This window comes from Prosopis cineraria, unplaced genomic scaffold (assembly GCF_029017545.1).
Source record: "Prosopis cineraria cultivar Desert tree isolate PC_DT_omini unplaced genomic scaffold, ASM2901754v1 PC11, whole genome shotgun sequence".
NCBI lineage: Eukaryota > Viridiplantae > Streptophyta > Magnoliopsida > Fabales > Fabaceae > Prosopis > Prosopis cineraria.
In genome coordinates, this window is record NW_026555342.1 from 31941090 (window position 1) to 31964344 (window position 23255).

Consider the following 23255-nt stretch of genomic DNA (forward strand, 5'->3'; position numbering starts at 1 on the left):
TCATGTCATTCATTTTAATATTGTATTTATTAAAATAAAAATTTATAAAAATTAATACTAAATCTAGACTATCTTTGATGCTCATCAGGGGATGAACGCTCGATTACTCATCACCTTTGATAAGATCTACATGGTTCAAAATTAAAGCTCTTTATGTTTATTTTTATCAACTTTAATTTTTTTATAAAACTATTTATTATTAATCTAACTAATACAGATTTAGTTTGGATTAACTAATTTAGTATTAAAAATTTTTAATTTTAAACATTGACTATTCAAATATATTTTGGACCAATGTTATGAAAATCAGATTGATCATTGAACTGGTCAAGATACTGGTTCACAGTTCAATGGTTGAACCGAGGTCTAAACTAACGTCCAACCAGTCATAAATAAATTGGTGTATTTTAAATATTATATATTTAAAGAAGAAAGAAATAATCATATATAGTAAGAAAAATAAATATATAAATTTCAAACAAGATAATTTATAATTTATGACATCATTTTCATCCAAAATATATATAATTATTTTATAATTTATAATTTATAACTTTAAAATATATACATATATGCATAATTTACACATATTTCTTGCATTTTTCATTTCATCATGCTTATTGGATATAAATTATATTTTAAAAATATGAATTAAAAATCAAAAAGTAACATAGTCGATTGTCGCACCCGAAAGTGTGATGTGGACGACGCGAGAGCGGAGGTTAAACCTTTGGAAGGAAGACCGGAGAAATGAGAGTCGCCATCAAAATTTTGAGGAAAATCTTGGGAAACCGATTAAAGGTGAATAAAAGTGATCTGCGAAAATAGAAAATAGGTTTGGAAGTCGATTGAGTGTGGGGAAGGTGTTAGGCACCCCATAACACCCGTTCGTCAGAACCATTACTTAAAGTTTGTTGTGCTATATTAATATAATTTTAAAATTATTTTAATTATCCCTTTTATATTCATATGTTTGATATGAAAATAATAAAAATTAAGCGAGAAATGTTTATTTATTTACAAGGAGGACTTGACTCAAAATCTAACTCTGAGACATACGTACCCTGTGATGGGGATTAAAATTTACGTAGTTCGGGTTTGGTAATTGTTGGTGAAAATATTTTTGAGAAAAAATTAATTAGAAATAATTTACCACTTTGCAAATAAAATAATTTCTAAAAATTTTGATGTGCGTATTTTAAATTGCAAAAAGTGATTTATTTTCAATCATTTTCTCAATTTTTGAATTTTGGAATAAGAAAAAGGTAAAGGGTTTAAGAATTATTTTTATTTTTATTTTTTATATTTTATGATCGAGAATTTAATTGCTATACCTGCAGAGCCTTATTGGTTCATACAGTAATACAATTATTCGTTATATCTGCGGAGAATCCAAACTCTCACATGATAAAAGAGTTTAACAACTTAGTTTATTTACTTAAATTTTTAAATAATGTCATTATTTTTTTAGTGCATTCATACATATTTTTTTTTTCAAAAGACTCCTAATCATCATACCTGTAAAGTCTTATTAACTTTTATGGTAATACGATCATCCTGAATATCTGCGAAGATTCAAAATCCTCACACCATAAAGGATTAAATATTATTTATTTTAAATATATTTTAATGCGTAATTATATAATTTGCGTTTTTAAATATAAAAATTTTAATCGTTATACCTGTGAAGCCTTATTGACTCTCACGATAGTACGATTATCCTAAAGATCTACAGTCTCACGTGACCAAAAGATCTAATTAGAAAATGCGATTATAATTCAAATGTATTAATTTAATTAATTAATATTATAAAAAATGTTTATTATTTTATTTACAAAAAAATCATTTATTTACTATATAAATTAATAATTGCAAAATTCTGCGAGGATTTATTATCCCACACAATAATGCACTTAATTTAATTCTCTATGAAGATTTTTAAAATCTCTCATGAGACTTAAATATTTTATTAATTATAAAAAGAGAATTAATTTTAATGATGAGTCTTTGGAACCTATAATATTGTATACAAAATTGATCCTCATATCTGCAAAATCTTATTGATTTTCACGATACAGAATCATAAGAATTGTCTACGCAGATTCTTAAAATTTCACACAACAAATAAATCAAAGGCTAGAGAGATTAATATTATGATCAAACCATACCCAAACAATCAGCATGAAATTAACAAGTTTTCATGATTAATAAGCAAGCATAATGATAAATTTTCAAATTTAAAAAAAAAACTAGTAATTCAATTAAACCATATTCTTTGATCACTAAGGGATATAGGATCATATTTAGTCTCATATGTAATTGGACAGGGATCCATGAAAACTTGGAATAAAAATATGATTCAAACTTATAACCTTTAGCTGATGCTTTAAAGTTTGAGGACATACTCTTATATTTCCTAATATATCATCAAACACTTAAATTTGGATAGTTCTCATAATGCAAGTAGTAAGATCACGAGATTACAATTTTAAAGAACCATATTGTTAATCCATCTTTAAGAATTTAAATGGATTTAAATATGCATTAATCACCAAGCTAAGTCAGAACAAACACTCACTCAATACATGCTCATCTTAAAAAAATTAAATCAAATTTTACCTTTCCTTTCTACAACATATATGCACACAAAATTTATCATAGCCATAATCGCGTTAGCCATTATTCAAGCAAAACATTTTAACCAAACTTATGTTAATGGCTTGGATGTCTAATCTTCCTTAAAACTTCAGTCTCTTTCTCTTCTTTTTTTTTTCCCTCCAGAGCTCTCAGCCATCTCTCTCAAGCTTCTTCTTTGAGTCCCTGGCCATTTTTCTCATCTCCGAGCTCTTCTCTCGGTCTCACTCTTCTCTTTTTTTTTCTCCTTGCTGCGTCTGTTCTTCGTCCAGCTTCCCTCTATTGGTCTCTGTTCTTTTTTCGCTCTGTTTTTCCTTTTCTCTTCGTCTCCCACTCTCCATCTCTCTCTCTTCTCGTTTTACCTCTGTTTCTCATCTCTATTTGTTTTTAGTTTCTTCATGCTCTCTCGGTCCCTTCTTTCTCTAACCTTTTCTCTGTCTTGCTCTCATGTTCTCCCACTCCTAAACTCTCGGTCAGGTACTTTCCCTCCATTTTCGTCCATCTTCAATCCCTCTCAGTTTGTACTCTGTTTTTTCTCTCCGTCTCCCTCTCTTTCCCGTCTCTGCTTCTCAGTTTTCTACTCTTCTTTTTCTGTTTCTTTCTTCTCGTCGTCCATCTCTCCTCCATTGCTACTCTCGGTCCCTTCTTTTACGTGCAAACTCCCCTTCTTTCTCTGCCTGTGTGAGTGCAGTCCATGCTCTGTTTTTCTTCCCTTTTTTGTGTGTTCATCCTTGCTTCTCCTCTCTTCTCTCTGCAACCGAAAGGATCTTAGGATTCTGTCCCTTTATCCATTTTCTCTGCTTGTGCGAGTCTATGACTTTGGATCCTCCCCGTGACTTTCTTTGCTCTGCTCAATCCTCCTTCCTGTGACTGGTGTAGATAAGAGTATATATTTTTTTTCATCTGCTGTGTTCGTCTCTTTTCCTCTTCTCTCTCTGTGTTTTTCGTGTGTAGTAGAAAGTCTGCTCTCCTCCTCTTTTCTCTGCGTTTTCAGAGAGACCAAGCTTTATGCATGCATGCGTCTCCCTTCTGCTCACTCGCGTGTCTGACTTCATTTCTCTCTGCTCTCTGCTTCTGCTATAATGTGCAACCTTTTTCTCTCCTTCTCTTTTTCTTGTGCTTTCATGTATGTGTGTGCGTGTTCTGCTCTGTGCTTCCTTCGCTCGTCTGGTGTTTCTGCAATGAAGGACCAGAATGGATGGTTAAACGCAGGTAACCTTCGGTGAACACACACACACGTTCCAGCGTTTAACCTTCGGTTCACACACACACACACACACAATTTTTTAGTTGTTTATTTATTTATTTTTTAAAAAATAATTCTTAAAGGGTTGAATTTTTATTTTTTTTATATTTATTATATTTTTAGTTGTTTTAATGAGCTAAAGAAATAAAATGTTAAACAGTAGACTATAATATTAAACCCTATTAATTAAAGTGTTTTTTTATTTTGAAAATATAATCTTAAAAAAGATTAAATTTTATTTTTGTATTTTTTATTTTTTATTGGTTGAATTCATTATTATTTTTATTAAATTTAAAAATAACCGGACAAAATACAGTGTTTACACTGATTCAATCGATTTTTGCCAGTTTTGCTGGTTTTGGCTAATTCATAGTTGGTTCAACTAGTTCATGAGCGATTCACAGAAAAAGTGATTTTTAGGTATAATTAGACTGGACCTATGACTGATTTTTGGTTCAACCGGTTGGACCGATCGGTCTAATCCGGTTCTGATAACAGTGTTTTGGATAGTACATATATAATTTAGGTGATTTAATTTAATATTAAAATTTTTATAATTTTTATAAATTTATTATCTAGATGTACAGTATAGATTTAATATTAATTTTTTTATAATTTTTATTTTAATCAATCAAATAGTAAAAATATCTAAAAATTAAGTTAAAATAAACAGCAAAAATTATTTTGAAATAAATTGAAGTGCCAAGAGATCAACTTTGGGCTGATGCGGGCGCGGTGCGCTCGTCATACTGATGAAAGACTAAATGTGAATGCATGGATGTCTCGGACCAAAAAGTTCAACGTTGATGTTTCCCGGTTCGTATAAAATGTCAACAAGGAATAGAAAATCAGCGGGGGAAGGGGAAGGAATTTGAAGGCGTTTAGAATGCAAGTGGAATTTTGCGTGCACACTGACACACACACACACACACACACACACAATATAATATATATATATAATACAAAATTACTAAAACACCCTTCATAAAATTATAAATAAAAAAGATCAACCGCTGACTTCCCTCACCATCCTCTCCGTTATCGCCTCTTGTCAGAAATATAGGAAGGAGTCCACGCTCCACAATCCACAATCACAAACCTAGAAATCTTCATCGTATTATTGCTAGGTTGGTGTGCAAACCAGAAGAAATATTCTCTCCATCTTGCCATCACTTTTTGCTTCAAGTCATGAGTTATTAGTGGTCATGGTCGAGAACCACACATCCAAAATCTTAAGCCAGTCCATCGAATGCATACTGTCATAGATATTTTCGAAGGCCCTGGGTTGCCGATTCATCATTGTACAGAATTTATGAGAATTAACCAATAAAGATTGATCTAGTTAATAAATATTTAATTTATAACTTATAAAATTATATGACCAAATTCTATTATCAATGTAAAGACTTTATTGATAGACAATCTTATTTTTATAAACCCTTTTTGAAGCCTAAAGGCATGTTTTAACTTTAATAAGGTTTTAAAATTTTTTGTTATACATTTATGTTAAAAAAAAGAATTCTTAAAAATCAAAATTCTGGTCTAACAAACATACTCCCACTTGGAATCCATTCCTAAATCAGATTTCATGCTCATGATTTTTACCTATCGAGGCTAAAAAATCCTACACATATTAAACTTAAAAATAAAAATTTCTCTTTTTATGCGCAAAAATAAAAATTCCTTTTTGTACGTGGTACGTGGCAATATTGTATAACCCCCCTTTTTTTTTAATAAAAGGTCAATATATTAACATAATAAAACGCGTAAAAAAAAGCCCCTCAGATGGCAACCTGGGGAACATTAGTGTCTGGCCACAACAAACGACAGTAAAAACAAAAATGCCATGCAAAGTAAAAGCGAAGAATGAAAAGCCCACAACGAAAGTAACAGCAGTGGAAAAGTAACAATGGCTGGCCCACAGCGGACAGCGTGATATCCTGGACATGGTGCGGAGTGTAATTTTCTTTGTGGTTCTGAAATATTTTTCAGAGAGATGTTTGATATTTTAAAGTTTTTATTAAAGTAATATTATCTCAAAAAAAAAAGTGCAATATTACCCATTATCGCTATAAGGTGACCATTATTTGACACATGGCAGTCACATGAATTGAAAAAAAAAAAACAATTTCTTTTTTTCCTTTCTTTCTCTTATGCGTGGCCATCTTTCTTTCTCTCCTTCTTCCTCTTTCTTTGTTTCCTATTATTGCCGGCACTACAGCTTCCAGTAATCTTCTTCTTCCCAACTACTGCTTCTGCTACCTCCAGCTTTCCTATCAAGGAGTCTCGCTCACCTCTCTCCCTCCTCCTCCTCATTCTCTGCCTTTGCCTCTCTCCCATGCTCAAAAGAAGGAAAAAAGAAAATTTATATTAGTGTAAACAACGTGGGCGTCAGTTCTCTAAGGTGATAAAGCGTCAATGAAAATTTCAAATGCAAATTGCCCATTTAAAAGGATAGATTCATCTAATGCCCACAAAGAAATTGAAAACAACGTTCAAACCTAATGCTCAATTAGACCGAAGATCTAAAACTAAAAGGCAGTAAAATTTTTGGGGGGGGGGTTGAGATGAGATGATTGTGTATGTGTTTCTCAGGTGGCCAACTTCAAACGCGAAGAAAGTATGAGATGAGATGAGATGAGATTGACAATGGCCGTCGCTGTTACCTCCTCTCTCAATGCTTCAAAAAAGAAGCACCAATGGCTCACCAACCATAAGGTAAGGCCTCATAGTCCACCACAGGTTACCAATTTGGGAAAGCCACATGCAAGCTCGTTCGAACTGTCTTCAGGCTGTGGTTGATCATGGCAGCTTCTACTCTGACCCTCTTGTTTTAGAGTCATGATCATTTCCACCAATTTGTCGCTATCATCCCAGGTACAAGTGCCACTAGAGTTGTCGTTGGCGAAGGAGGAAGAGCATCTTGAGGACGCCGGCGTGGCCCAGCAAGTCCAACTCACCTTTGCGGCTTTCGTCGTGGAACCCAAAGAGCTTCCATTAGGACCAGGCGAGAATAAAGGGGAAAAGCTAGATAGCGCCAAGATGAGTGTGACGAAACCGGCTCCGGTAATCCTCCCCCGTCCACCCCAGCAGCTCCATCACCCAACAGATGAAAGCATCAAACATGGACATGCTCTGACTGCAACGCTAAAGAGGAAGAACGAAAATATATATATATATATATATATTTTTTTTGAAAATTCCAATGGTTGCCAATTGTCAAATAACAGTCAACTCACAGTTAATGGGATAATATTGCATTCCTTTTTAAAATTTTAAATAATATCGATTCAACAAAACCTTAAAATACCAGGCGTTTCTCATGAAAAAGTCTCAAAAGTATTTCTATTCTTTACCGTTAATTAATTAAAAAAATATAAATAAGTATTATATAAAAAATTAACATTGAATTTTTATATGAATATTTTTTTAAATTTTTATTTTTACATAATTAAGAAAAGTTGAAAAAATTATGGGGCTTAGGATTAAAAATATAGATGTGGGACGTACAATGAAAATAGATAATTAATGCAGATATATTTTTAACTAAAATAAATTATGCTAATTTTGTTTAAAAAGATAATACATTTTTAAGTCAATTATATCTCTAATAAATTAGTTATTATCTTTAAATTAAGAAAAAAATAATAATAAAATCTCTTTAAAACATATAAATAATAATTTGATCCCTCAAAATGCTATAATTCTCTTGAAATTTTTAAAAAAAATTTTGTCAATAATGAACTTATATAAATTACTAAATTACCTTTGTTAGAAATAAATGATTCACAAGTTTTATTTAAATATTCACAACTTTTCTTCTTATATTCATAACAATGCAATAGCAAGTCACAACTTGACATGTTAAATTTTTTATTTGCTATTACATTGTTATAAATATAAAAAAAAAAGTTCTGAATATTTAAGCAAAATTTGTGAATCATTTATTTTTAACAAAAGTAATTTAATAATTTATATAAATTTATTAATAACAGAAAAATTCCTAAAAACTTTGGGAAAATTATGATATTTTGAGAGATCAAATTGTCATTTATATATTTGAGAGGAATTTTTTTGCCATTTTTCCTTAAATTAATATTAAAATAGCATCTTAAAATAATTAAAAATATTTTTCAAATTTTAATTATTTTAACAATTTAAATAAAAATTATAAAAATTTATAAAATAGATTTTTAAAAAGAATAAGTGATTTTTTTATAAAATGAGTTAAAATAAACTATCCTAAATTATTTTTAATTGATTATTCTTTATTTTTCTCTTTGTATTTTCTTCTTATTAAATTTTTGTAACATCACTTATCAAATTTTTTTTTATTAAATGAGCTCGTTAAAATCTTCTTTCTTTTTTCTTGTTCCATTGTGATTATTTTAAACAGAATAATGGGTTAATATCCAGTGTAAAATCTAGTTACAAAATAAATATTAAGACATAGTATTATTTCTTATCGACGAAATAAAAATCAATACCGATTAGGAAGAAATTTTGAGAGTGGTTGAAGGGGCAGGCCGTGAGAGCGGGAGAGGACGGGAAGAAAAGGCCGAGGGAGGAGTAGGAGGGAGATTCAGAAGAAAAGAACGATGAAAAGTGTGAGATAGAGCAAGGAAGGAAAGGTGAAAGAGACGAAGATGAAAGTTGAGAGGAAAAGGGTTATTCATTTTTTGGTTATTATTTATGTGTACATGTAAACGATTATGTGTGTTCATAATAAATGAAATTATTAGGTTATGAGGTTTTAGTTTGAATGAAGAAGTTAGTCTATGTAAGCGAGATTAAACTTGATACTTAAAATGTTGGGACCTTGATAGATAAATCTACAGAGGTGGTAGGAGTTATGATTTAGAGAAAAATTAATATCTTGTGCCTGCATGAAATTAAATAGGCTGGTGAACAAGCTAAGGATATCTAAAGTTTCAAAATCTGGTATACTGAGAAAGTAAACACACACAATAGGGTGGGTATCATTATCGATAAGGAGTGGAAAAGGGGAAATGGGAGATTGAGGAGAAGCATTCATCCATTAGAACACTTCTTATTCTCACCTAATGTGCAACATTTGATTTTGACGCTTTGAAAAACTCAGTAATTTTTTGGCTGTCTGAATCGTGCCTGCTATAATGTCACTGACTTCAGGCCTTTTATCTGGATATTGTCACTGGCTTAGTGTTGTCACTGGCTTCAAGCCTTTCATCTGGATATTCATGGTAGAGAAGAAAAAAAAATTAAAAAAAAATAATGCATAATGTCCAATGTTTCTTTTAAAGATTTTCTACCTAGTCCCAAGTATTTGACTAGATGCTTCAATGGGGTATATTGGTCTATATTGTATTTTCTGGTCGCAAGATTTCAGCAAGAACATTGGCTTCTTGCCTTCTTCTCAGATTATCTTTGGCTCCATTTTCACCACCATTGTTGATTTGTTTGCTGAATGTCGTCTCTTGAATATTGCTTAGTTTGTTTTCAGTTCTGAATTATGGGTTCTATGTCATCATATACGTTGGCCGGCTTGCAAAAATAAAGTTTCTTGCGTTCACACTTGCTGTTAATAAGCTTTAGGGTCAAGAAAGTGGAATTCCTTGTGATAAGCTATAGGTTGATGATATAATTGCCCCCTCTTAGCAGTTAAACTCAAATGCTTGTGCCATGTCATCTTAGCATCTACTTGGGCTACATAGTTCTTGTTTTTCACTTTGCGTAGCTGAAGTAGTTCTAACGGTGCTGCTAGAACTGTTAAAATCATAAAACTTCGTTGCTGGGAAAGAGTTGGTGTTGCATTTTTTATCGGAAACTGGTAGTCCTTCGCTTTAGCGACAGCACCTTTACTGCAGTGGAGACCCTGAACGGCCAAATTCTGAAAAATTTTCTCCAATTAGGGCCTTAATGATCTAATGAACCTATTATTTCTCATGATAATAGTGTATGGTGTTGCAAAATTTTGCCAAAACAGTTTGTTAGATTTCAAAATGGTGGGAGGATCTTGATGGCGATTTAAGCTCCAATTCTTACACAAGAAAGGTAAGTAAGGCTTCTATAAACTGATGCATTGAAGGTGTTAACTAATGGAATTATAGGTTGAAATTCAGAAGATATCAGGTAGCACAGGGAGATCTTACTACACAAAATTTGGTAGAATACAAGAGAAGGTTCCCAAATGACTTTGCAAGTTCAGGCCAGAACCTGAAGTTAAACAGTGGAATTATAGGAGAAGTTTGAAAGGCTATCATGTGACACAGAGAGATCTTAGCACACAAAATTAGGTGAGAATACAAGTAGGAGAAGGTTCTCAAATGACCTTGCAAAGTTAAAGTCAAAACCTGAAGATTAGACTTCATCATTTTTACTTATATTTTTTTCAATTCACAATATTTTACTAGAATTTTTTATTTCTATACATGTTATCTAAGCATGCAATTTTTATCATATAAAGTAGACATCTGTTGCTTTAAAATAAGCCAGATTTGTTTATTTTAGACTGACATAACTCAAGTTTTGAATTTTTAAATTTTCTGCAGAAAAAAATAGAATTCCTACAACAAAAACAGCTCAGTAAATGAACTTTGACGAATTTTCTGTTTGAGTGCAGATGTGATTTAACTTCAAAATTTTTATTTGTTGTTAATTAATACTCCCTCCATTTAAAAATGTAAGTCATTTTTAACAAATTTCACCCCCAATAAAGTAGTTACCTACTTTCAAACTGATCTTATCTTTTCATATTTACCCCTATTAAATACTTTACAATAAATATAAAGTCATTTATCGATAGGGACACTTTTGAAAAAAAAGGCAATGATTACACCTCAAAAGACTAAAAATGCCTATCATTTTTTAACATCAAACTCCTCAAAAAATGCCTTACAGTTTTTAACGAAGGGAGTATGTATAATGGATCCAGTAAGAATTTGAATTCTACAAGTCTTTTGGTGAGATAATTGTAGGCATTTTTAGTATATGTTCAAAGTTGTTGATATTATATCTAAGTAAATTATATGTTTAGTATAATTAGGTTATTTATCTGTATGCATGGTCCAAATTTATTTTATAGGGAGCAAGAAGGATTGTGGATCTTTGAGTTAAAGCTCATGAAGTGCCTGGGAAGCTGGTAAAGGTAGTTAGCTTCTTATTCATAGTATAAATTCTTGCTGAATTGATTGCGGAAACACATGTATGCATGCATTACATTGATGTTAAGGGTTACTTCCACTCATTGTTCAATGATGAAAACTTAGTCATATGGCCATGGACTTGTTGATGTTGGCTGATGCTGACTTTGATTGATTCTAGGTTCCCGAAATCATTAATGAGATTTTGATGAATCATTGATGAGATTCATATATCAAAGTTTTATGGAATTGTTGATGAGATCCCAGCAAGTATAAACTATAAGCATTTTTCTCTTTTTCATCACTATTTATGTTTCATCACTGGTTCTATACTGTAAATAATTTATTGAATATCAAGATTCACACCTCAATTCCCACAACTATTTTACAAGAGAAGTTGTAGAAGGACAGTAAGTGCATTCAACTTTAGATATATACATATATAATTCTCTTGCACAGTTTTGAGGATAGGCAGATATTTTGGAATGAGATACTACTAAACTGTCATACACGGATGGTAAAGATAAATTATGTATGTCACAACATGAATGTTTTTGGATTGTATTTGCTGTAAGCAGCAAGTTAATTTATGCTAAGTCCCTTCTGGGCATATGTCATCACCTGACTTCCTCTGTTGGTATACGGCTCTATTGTTGAGTTCATCATTCCTTGTGAGAGATTGAGGAACAGAGAGGGAATGGAGGGGAGATGCCAATATGAAGCCTCAAAAGTGACTCATTTTCCTTCTCTTTTTCTTTTTTGGTCCTAATTTTTCTTAATTTGTTTATTGATGTTCATAGTCCTTTTAGTCAGCATTATCAGCTACAGCTGAATTTCTGTATTATTTTATACACTGATTGTTGATGCCAAAAATTACAGTGAATTGATGCTATTTTGAGCACTTGTATATATGCTTAAATTAAAAAAAGATTGAAGGAGTTATTTATGATCGAAAAATACCTAATAAGCTCAAAGAAAAGTTTTATTGAACTGCTATAAGGCTAACTATGTTATATGATAGTGAATGGGCTTTAAAAGGACAATAGGAGCATAATAGTAGCAAAGATTAGAATGTTGAGATGAATATGTGAGCATACACGAAAAGATAAAATCGGAAATAAGGATGTGCATGAAAAAGTGGAACATGGTAGAAAATTGTTTGAGTTGGTTTGGACATGCATAGAGAAAGCCGTGGGAGACACTGGTAAGGAGAATAGAATGTATAATTTTAAGCCCTATACAGAAAAGTAGAGGAAGACCAAAGAGAACACTTATGAAAGTTATTGAACATGACTTCTTAATTAACAATACTCCTAAAAGCTTAGTTAATGATGGAGCAAAATGACATCATGAAATCCATTTAGCCGATCTCACCTAGTGGAATATAGTTTGTTGTTATTATGCTTAAACTTTGGTGTCAAGTGAGGAAATAAAGAGACCCACTTCTGGGTTTGCAAGCAAGATTGGCTTTGGCCTACTATTTAATTAACTTCATTGCTGATTTTTAAATTGATTAGTTGAAGCTGATATGGGAATTTCAAATGATGGAAGGTGTTGTTAAATTGATGTTAATTAATGTTGGGATTGCACATGTCTTGCTTTGAAAGAAGATATATGGATTGTGGCATAAGGTTGATGTAATGAGTTGTAAAGACGCATCATACTTGGCTTAATTCCCTTTTGGTTCATCAATGTTCAAAACCAAATTCAAATAACTGACTATAGTTCACCTGATTTATCTATTTTGCTAAAGGGTTATTCATCTTTTGGTTATTATTTATGTGTACATGTAAAAGATTATGTGTGTTCATAATAAATGAAATTATTACGTTATGAGGTTTTAGTTTGAATGAAGAAGTTAGTCCATGTGAGCGAGATTAGACTTGATACTTAAAATGTTGGGACCTTGATTGATAAATTTATAGAGGTGGTAGGAGTTATAATTTAGAGAAAAATTAATATCTTGTGCCTGCAAGAAATTAAATGGGCTAGTGAACAAGCTAAAGATATCTAAAGTTTCAAAGTCTGGTATACTGAGAAAGTAAACACACGCAATGGGGTGACTATCATTGTCGATAAGGAGTGGAAGAAGAATATGGTAGAAGTTAACAGAGTTGGGGGCATAATTATTTTCTTAAAAATGATCATCAGACAGTAGACTATCAATATTGTTAGCACTTATGCACCTCAAGTTGAGACAGAAGCCAGTCTTAAAAAATTATTTTGCGAAAACTTCAAAGGATTGATCGAAAGCATACCACATAATAAAAAGATTTTTATTGGAGGAGACTTTAATGGATATGTTGGGAGGAAGGGAGGTCATTATATGAGGGTGCATGATGGTTTGGGTTTTGGGGAACTAAATAATGAAGACAATATATCCTTAATTTCTCTTTGGCATATGATTTCAAGATTGTTGATACCTGTTTCAAGAAGAGGGATGGGCATCTCATCATTTATAAAAGTAGAGTTTCAAGATCACAGATTGATTTCTTTTTGGTAAGGAACGCAGATAAAAGACTTCGTAAAAATTGTAAGATGATTCTTGGGGATGCTATTACAATACAACACAGGGTCCTTGTCCTTGATGTGTGTATTATGAGTAAAAACTAAAAGCGTCGATAAGTAATAACTCTAAGGGTTAGATGGTGGCAATTAAAAGGTGAAAAGAAAGAAATTATCAAGAGAAATCTCTTGGCCAAAGAAATTTAGGAGTTTAGAGGAAGTACTAAAACATTGTGGGAAGACTTGGTTGTGACGGTAAGGAAGGTTGCAAAAGATTTTGAGAGAATCAAAAGATTTTGGTCCAAGAGATAAGGAGTCGTGGTGGTGAAATTATAGCGTACAGGAAAAAATCAAGTATAAGAAGGAGTGTTTCAAAGCCACCCATTTGTGAAATAATGATGAAAATTAGGAAAGCTATCGTATGGCTAAAGGGAAACTAAGAAGGCTATGAGTGAAGCTCGTTTTAAAACATTTGAAGAATTTTATAATGGTCTTGGGGTAAAGGATGGAGAACGAAAAAGTTATAAAATTGCTAAAAATAAGGAAAGAAAATCAAAAGATTTGGAACAAGTAAGATATATAAAGGATGAAGAGGAAAATGTTTTAATCACAAATAATGATATTAAAGACAGATAGGAGGCATACTTTTCTAAGCTTTTCAATAATGTTGAGGGTTCGTCAATTAACTTGGAAGATTTAGTAATTTCTGAAAGAGATCAAAAGTTGTTATTTTATCGAAGAATATGAGCTTGGAAAGTGAGAGAAGCTCTTAAAAAAATGGCAAATGGTAGAGCCAATAGACCTGATTGTATCCCTATTGAAACATAAAAAACTGGATTAGATGGATTAAAAAAATGTCAATTCAAAAATGGATTTATCCATGTCATTCATGTTATAATTCATAACAAACTGGTCATAACTTTTCGGGAGTGAGTTCAAGATCAAATCTGTAGCCAACTCCTGGCTTAAAGGAAATCCAAGCCTCTCAAGGTGATCAATATAGCTTTTCATCTTTAAAACATGAGTACTAACTGATGCACCTTCAACCATCTTGCAGGAGTGTAAGGCCTTTGTGGTCTCATACCTCTCTTGCCTTGCCTATTGTTGAAATATTTCCTTAAGATGTACAATCATCTCATAAGCCTCCATGTGTTTCAAATCTCTTTGAAGTTCTGGAACCATGGTAGCTAGCATTAAGCATCCTACATCCACCGAGTCATTGGTGTGCTTTGTGTAAGCATCTCTTTGAGCTCTTAGAGTGTTGGCCACAGGCTCCTCAAGAATGGGTTCATCCAGGACATAAGCCTTTCTTTCTTGCTTGAGAACAATTCTCAAGTTCCTAAACCAGTCAAAGAAAGTTCGTCCCATTGAGTTTGTCTTTCTCAAGGACTGATCGCAATGATAGTGTAATAGTATTACTAGTCGACATGATTCTACAATAAAATACACAAAGTTAATTTTATATCTCCTACTAAAACTAATAACCCTCAAATTTGATTAGTGGGCTAAGACCCATATTTCACTCAAACTTAAGTCCGCTTTGGCAGAATACTTAAAATTAAGTTATTTAGGTAGGTAACTCATTTACCAATTACATCACATGTAATACTTAGATTTTTATGGAATTCAATCATCATATGATCCGACATATTCAATCTTATCTAATGCTTTGAGATCCAAACCCATTTTGATAATCTCAATTAAGTCAGACAATAATAAATCTTTGTGAGTAGCACCATTATTCATACTTGTCTCACCAAGATAACCCAAATGTATCCACTTTAGTGAATCTTACATTTGAGTGATCTAGATTTTGACAAGTATTCATTCATTGACGGCATTATAACTTAAGATTTTGATTAGGGTTTAATTTATTAATTTAATAAATGTGTAAAGTGAAAACGGTTGTTTCTCATGCAAAATCATGCATATTATGATCTAATCAAAAGCATAATTAAACATGACATAATATAGCTCACCTAACCTATGTCCATCCCAAGCCAATGAGAGGATCTCTCTAAGAAGATAAATTACATCAAGAAACCTCGTTTATTCATATGAGGGAATTGAGATGAGAAGAGAATGTACATTCAAAGTTTATAGAGAGAGGCACGATAAGCAGGTCGTATTTAAAATTTAAGACCCTTGTAAAACTAAAGCCATATGTGTCACCATACCCAAACAACTTCAAGGCAAAGAAAACACAATAAATAAACAATTCATATATAATGAAAGGCTATAAATTGTGAATTAGGTTGCATTACACAGAGTTAGCCACGGCGGTCTCGTTAGCCGATTAGCGGGCAGGGTCAAGGGACAGCGCCCTTGGGGGGGTGTAACGGGGATAGCATCCCCGAGAGCTTTCAAAAAGCTTATTTTCTTTGAATGAGTTGCTGCCTCAGACCTTTTGAATTCATCAATCATATTGATAATCCAACCTAAACTATATGAGAACACAAATGAACAATAATGACAATGAGAACGCACATCATATAGCTAAATATTAATCATATTAATTTATTTAAATTCATACAAATGTGAAATATATAAAATGAGTTTATAGATATATATGTTTTAAAAACATCACATGAAAAACATATATATAGATTTCAAAAATTTTAAAGCAATATTCATCCAAAGAAGTTCATCACATGAAGATTTAAGAACGTAATCAACCAAAACTTAAACAAAAATTCAGCCTGGCTCTGGTACCACTGTGGATAGGGAGGCACAGCGGAAGATTAAAATTTTAAAGTTCCTATCCTGATATGGACCGAATGAACTCGTTCAAATCAAGGTGAATAGAAAAGTTACCTTTTAATTCTTTGAACTTGGCGCACGTCCTCTTCAAGAGTTTGGATCTCAGGAGATGACAATGTAGATCTACTCCCTCTACTGGGTATCCACACAAATAGTTCTCTAACTCAAACAGTGTGCTAGCGCTCTCAGTATCTGTTCTTTTATGAACATTAGTTTTCTTTCTATAGGGTGTTTCGTGACTCTCAAAGTATTTTTGCTGTCAAAACTTTTTTAACTCTCTTCTTTTTCATATAGGATGTCCCTATCTATATAGAGATATAGATAAGGGTTTTCGTCTTCCACTTAAAAATTTACAAAAATTTAATTAAATTTATCTCATAAATTTAATCCATAATATCATATCTAATTCGAATTTCTCTTATAAATTTAAATTATAAAACTGACATGATATTCTTTCTTATCATGTTAGTTATTAAATTTAATCTATCATATAAAATTAAATTCAAACTAACATAATATAATATAATATATATCACATATATATTATATATATATATATACGAATATATATATATATATACACACATATATATTTCAAAATATATATATATATATATTATATTATCTATATTTAATTTTATATATTATATACATATATCATATATATACATATATGGATATATATATATTTTTGAATATATATATATATATATAATTATATTTTAAATTTTATATTTCTTATAAATATATATAAATATTTATTAAATAGATATTCAAATATATATTACATTCACCCTATATTACATTCATTGAATCTAGACATATTTCAGATTCAACGAACTTGGGCATTATAGCTCGAGTTGGGTTGTTCTTATGTGCGACCCTGTAGACCTATATGAAATTGGTAGTGGGCTAATTATGCTATTAGCCCAAAAGTCATAAGTGGCCTCTAGTAAAACATTGCAACTATCCAATTCACATGGGTATTGACGATCTAATGTAACTTATCATGCAATTATATCACATCCCTTTTGTCACACGATATTTTGATCAAGTACAAGACATGGAATTGTCATTCTCCTTTACCTGATCATTACTTTCTCGATCTCTGAGTAGATTGACAGTAGCAATGAAAAAATCCTTTCCATTGTAGTATGGCTATACATTTTTTCAGTCTTACTCATCGAGAGACCCAGTAATATCTCTCACTTAATGTGAGGGACAAATTTCATCTTGACCACTTATATTCCTCTGCATGAATATTACTAAACTTAATTATAATATTTATGATCACCCGGTCAAAGGTGACTTTTGACTAAGTCAAAGTTCAGTTATCATCATGTAAGAATCCATGATGATCTCAAGTCAAAGGGGTTAGTAATATAGTTACATATGAGATAAACTTATGACTTGTACCATACAGCTTTCTCATAGCGGGTCGGTCCAGCACCTTGTACTCTTTCAAGTGCCTATGACTTTAATTTATATCTCTATAATTAATTAAAGTCATACTAGTCTTGTTTCATCTATGATCCCTCAAAGATGACCGATCAAGGATATTTAGGACAATCACTATAGTTTGTCTGAGGATACAGTTATCATATTGAACATGCAATTGTTATGATAACAAAAAAAAAATTCATTAAATAACAATGTGTGTAGTATAGATAAACTAAAGCATTGAAATCAGAATACTACAAAAGCTAATGATGTTTTAATTTTACCATTGCTTCGATTAAAACAAGGAGAAAAAGTTACTTTCAAAACTTTTCAAGTTTCAAATTAATCTGAAAATGCATAATAAAAGATGAAGAAATGGGAGGCATTTTGCTAATTCATTCATTATAAGTTAAGCGTGACTTGTTAAATGTGCACCCCTCCCTCCTATACTTTAGTATCTCTTGTTCCCCCATCAAATGTGAATGCATGCCTCTTTAATTAAAATCAATTATAAAATTAAAAAACATGTATAAATGAATTTTCATTGAAAAAAATTACATTAAAAATGTTTTCTTATATATTATATTTCGTCATTGGTACTTTTGAGAATTTATGCAGGTTTTTAATTTTAATAAAAAATAAAGTTTTATTTTTTTATTAATTAAAAGTACATCATTTGAATTTAATTTTAATTTTAATAAAAAAAAAAGTAAAGTTCTCTTGATCATTCCTATAATTTATTTTTTAATTTATTGAATGATCAAGAGCCATTTATTTTCGGTTACGTAGTCAAATGAACTAGAGGGTATGTAAAATGATTAATCATTCCTATAACAGAGTTCCTTGTAGGTGTCAGATTCTTCCCTTCACCATTTCCTCAGTTTCCGATTTTCCATTTAGTCAATGTAAAATGATTAATGAAAAGACCATTCAGGTTTTCTTAATTTTCTTCCCTCTCTTTATAGCATAAGAGACTTTGGCAGATCAAATAAAAAACATAGTCAATTACTCATCTGTTAAAAAATATTTGAAATTTTTTTAAAAGTTAAATGTTTAAAATATAAATATTTTTAATATTTTAAAATATAATTATTATTTTTTTAAAAGTATTTTTATTGATAATAATTTATATTTATTGTAAAGTGTGTAATAAAAATAAATATAAAAAGGTAAAATTAATTTAAAAATAGATAACTACTTTATTAAAAGTGAAATTTAATTAAAATTATTTTATATTTTTAAAACGGAAGAAGGATATCATTGGTCCTGTATTCTCCTGCTTCTACCAATCTACCTTCTAAGTAATTTTCCTTCAATTAGTTCACGTCAAAGATGTATACAGCTGAATAGACTTCCCTAATATTTCCTTCATGAAGATGAAAGTTGATACTGTCAGAATCAAAAACTTCTGAAAGTTGTCTTGTCCACGTGACAATAGAATGACTAGTTTCACAACAAATTGTCTTGCATCTCTTTTAAAAATAAAACGTGTTGGGAAAAAAAAAATCACATCCACGGCAAAAAGCATTGAATTTCTAGGAGATATGCAGTTGGCTCATTTATCTGTTGTTGTTAGAGCTATGGAGACTATCTCATTTGTAAAAATGGAAAATCCAACCCTATCATCAGACTTCTTGTCTTCAATCTCATTTCATCTTGGAATGATGAAAAATTGGTTTCCTGTAGCTAAAACAGAAATATGGGTATAAATTGAATGTGAAAAATTCACTACTAGATAAAATCTAAGGCCATCTGAAGAAAAAATTATGTTGGAAATTACCTCCAGGATTACAAAAATATGAATACAAATAGATCCTTGCTCTGGAGAGAAGCTATTTACCTTCAAATTCACTTCAAGTGTTCTTTGGATAAAATATAGTGTCCATAATGCTCTCATACTATCATATGCTGTTGTCTCCTAGTTTTCATGCTCACCTGCATAAATTCTACTAATGGTTGCTACCATCACCTTGGAAAATATGCATCCAGTTAATAGTCATTTTCTTTCATTTTTCTGTGGCAAAATCATGTTGATATGCATAATCATTACCCTGAGAACAATGTTTCAACATTCATGAGCAGAATATGAGGGACAAGAACATCATACTGTAAAGCAGTAAACTTGTTTTTGTTAACTGAAATTATAAGAAAACTCATGTTTATGTTGAGCTGTGTTAACATACATTCGACATGAAAAAAATTGAATAAATAACAAGTAATGATGAATAGAAATTTTTTTAATAAGGCACATCAACAGCGTAAATAGACTATAATTTAAACCAACCTAAAACATCATCTATAATGTTCTTAAGAAGTTTCATCATCCATATACATGCAAAAGACTCCAAATATATGTCGCTGGGGTGTTGATTTTATCCACCAAAAGGTTTTTCACACTTTTGAAATCTACAAGCACCTATTAAACTGACAATAATTGAAAGAAAATATCAAAGTGATAGCAATGAGCGCACAAACCTGTTTTATGTCAGTCATTGTATATATCTAAGACATGTTTTCAAACTTCTTTCTAAGAGCAAAATCAATAAAGTAGACCTGCCATGATATAGTCAACATGTTATCAAAATAGTAAGAAATTCCCCATATCCAACTTGCTTCAAACTTTAATCAAGAAACTCATTATTGACAAATCTTAATTTGTTAAACCATCAAATTGACATAATACAAGGATGTTACAACAATTTGCCTTAGTCCCCATCCCTAAACCATTTTAATGCTTCAATATTTAGATGTGAGTCTTAATAACATTGACCTGTGCACATACCCATTCATATAAATCCTTTCAGGGAAACCCTCAAGTCATGAAAACCATACTCTATAACCAATTAGTCTAGAAATATATATATATATATATATATTATGAGATCACAAATACTGACCATATTCATAGTAGTTTCTAGTTGGCTAATGAGTTTCCTTAGTTTAAAATGTTTAAATGTCTTTCAATGTCAAAGAATAATTTAGTTGGATGTGCAACAACTAAAAATCATACTACTTTTCACAAGACAATATAGATGAGACATCAAGTAATTTAAATCCATAGTATGAAACAAAACAGTTGAATTCCATTATAGATACAAAAGCAAATATTTTGGTAAATCATATTAAACCAGTTTTCCTCAACCACCTTACATCAGACTTGTGCATCTCATCCAATGTTCTCCCCTAAGCTGAAATCTTGAATGTTCTTGCATATTATATAAGCATCATCACATTAAAAAAATATAGGATTTGAAGGTGATATCCCCATGTTATAAAATCACCATTACATGGAAGAATAAATAAATAAAGAGAAAGAAATCGTTAGGAAACAAATTGGGGACGCATTCTGAATGAATTTAATAACCTTGGAAGAAGAGAATAGTGTTATTGGGGACTCGAATTTAATAACCTTGGATGAAGTTTTGAGCTCCTATGTCTTATACTAAGTCTTTATTTTATGTAGTTAATTTATATAGTTAGTAACGACAATCATGGAAATAAAAACTTCCAGCAGCACTTCCATATTCAATACCGGAAATTACAGAAAACAAAACAACACACTAAATGGTAGCAGAAACGAAATCCCCTTACCAGCAAAGTTTTCAAGTGGTACAATCACCGAAGACACACCTGTCATCGCTGCCATTAGCAGGTGACCTGGACTCTGGCCACCTGCAGCAAGCAAAGACAAAGGAAGGACATATCACAACCTAATCCAACGTTAACAGCACTGTGAAACAGAAAGACCCACCAAAAATTCAGTAACCCGCCATTCAACATAGCATGAACTCCGTTGAGATTCTCCTCTGTACGCAAAAGAGAAAAGAAATCGACACGCCGCTTGAGAGGGAATCTCTTGTTTGAAAAGAGCAACGATTGATGACCCTGCCTATTCTCATGCACAGAAGCGTTACCCTAAGCATCATAACCTTGGGGGGGGGGGGGGAAATCATATCAACAACGAAGCACAAATAAGAAGGCGCAACCAATAGATGCTGACCAAAACCTCCGACAACTGAGGAGTAAGCACCCTGCGAATGGTGACCCGAACAACTCCCCCAAACTCGTGGACCTAAAAATTAAGATGCGATGCCAAAACACTAAACGGGGAAACACAAACACTCACGGCAACCGACAACAACAGGCCGAACGTCGGAGAATAAGGACTAAACAGATATCACTGTGGACAAACGCCATCATCTGCCGAACCTGACGACATCAAGAGCCAGAAACCCACTGGGTGTCAACAGAGAAGACAGCCAACAACGCACGATTGATGAAGACAGGACGATAACCCCAAAATATGACTAGAATACGCCATGCGACAAACATGACACACCCACAGATCACAAATGGGAGGAAATGGCAAATCAACCGCAACCCACATTCAAATTTCCCTAATGAGGGCATGCACCACCAACACGTGGAAGTGAAAAATTTGAAAAAGGCGAAAACCCGCCAAATCACCCCTACAAGGCTACACTGTCCCTCTAAACGGAAGACCGAGGAAAGGAGAAACAAATAATCAGTAAGTGCCTGTTTGGTTAGGCAAATAATCGATTTTTTTGCTGAAAAAATCGATTAACTAAAAAAATATTCAAACAGTAGATTTTATCATTAATCAGTTATTAGTGTTAAAATTAATTTTTTTTGAAAGCTATATTTGTGAGCATCTGGAGAAAAGTTGATCAAAGTCATTGGGGAAATTATAAATAAAGACTCAAGAAAAAATTATAAAAAAGATATAAAATTTAATAAAAATATAATTCATTTCAAAACAAATTCAATATAATTAGATACAATTTATTAATAATTTAATTTTAAAAATTAATATCTTTTATAATAATTTATACAACTAAAATTAATTTTAAATAAATTATCCAAACATCTTCAATTTTATTAAAATTAATTTTAAAAAAATAATATTCAAATAAGTTACGTTATAATACAATCAATTATAATTAAAATTTATTATTTTATAATTTATTAATATCCAACTGAAATTCAAACAAACACTGGATCAATAGTCAACAGAGAAACAAAAGGGATAGAAAATATCACAGGAAACGCAACCCAATATGAAAGGTGAACTAGTCGTGTATCGTTCACCGTACATTTAAATTGATAAAGGGGGAATCACACTCCAGGACTAGAAAGAGTAAGAAATTACATTGCAATTGCGTTGCAAATTTAAAAGCTCTTGTTGCAATTTTTGAAAGCAAAAGTATAATTTTATCTTTATATAATTTGAAAATTCAAATCATGTATAACATAATGTCCATCAATATATGATATAATATTCATAAATTTTCAACACAATATATATACATGTCTAATTGATAAGTATGTTTAGTAAAATGTACAATTGATGCAAACATTATACAATACAATGTCTATGGATACACAATACGATTTTTATATATTCTCAATACAATATTCGTTCGTGTTACGATGTTCATGCATTCTCAAATAAATGTCCATGGATGAACACACATGGACATTGTGTTGAGAATGTATGAACACCGTGTTGTGCATTTATGGATATCATG

General features: G+C 31.5%; 1 non-coding gene across 1 annotated transcript; it reads right to left on the minus strand.

The window, feature by feature from the left end:
• Positions 1-6263: 6263 nt before the first annotated feature.
• LOC129287319 (small nucleolar RNA Z101) lies at positions 6264-6356 on the minus strand. The gene has a single exon (XR_008587642.1). It is a non-coding gene; the product is annotated as a small nucleolar RNA Z101 (small nucleolar RNA).
• Positions 6357-23255: the final 16899 nt, after the last annotated feature.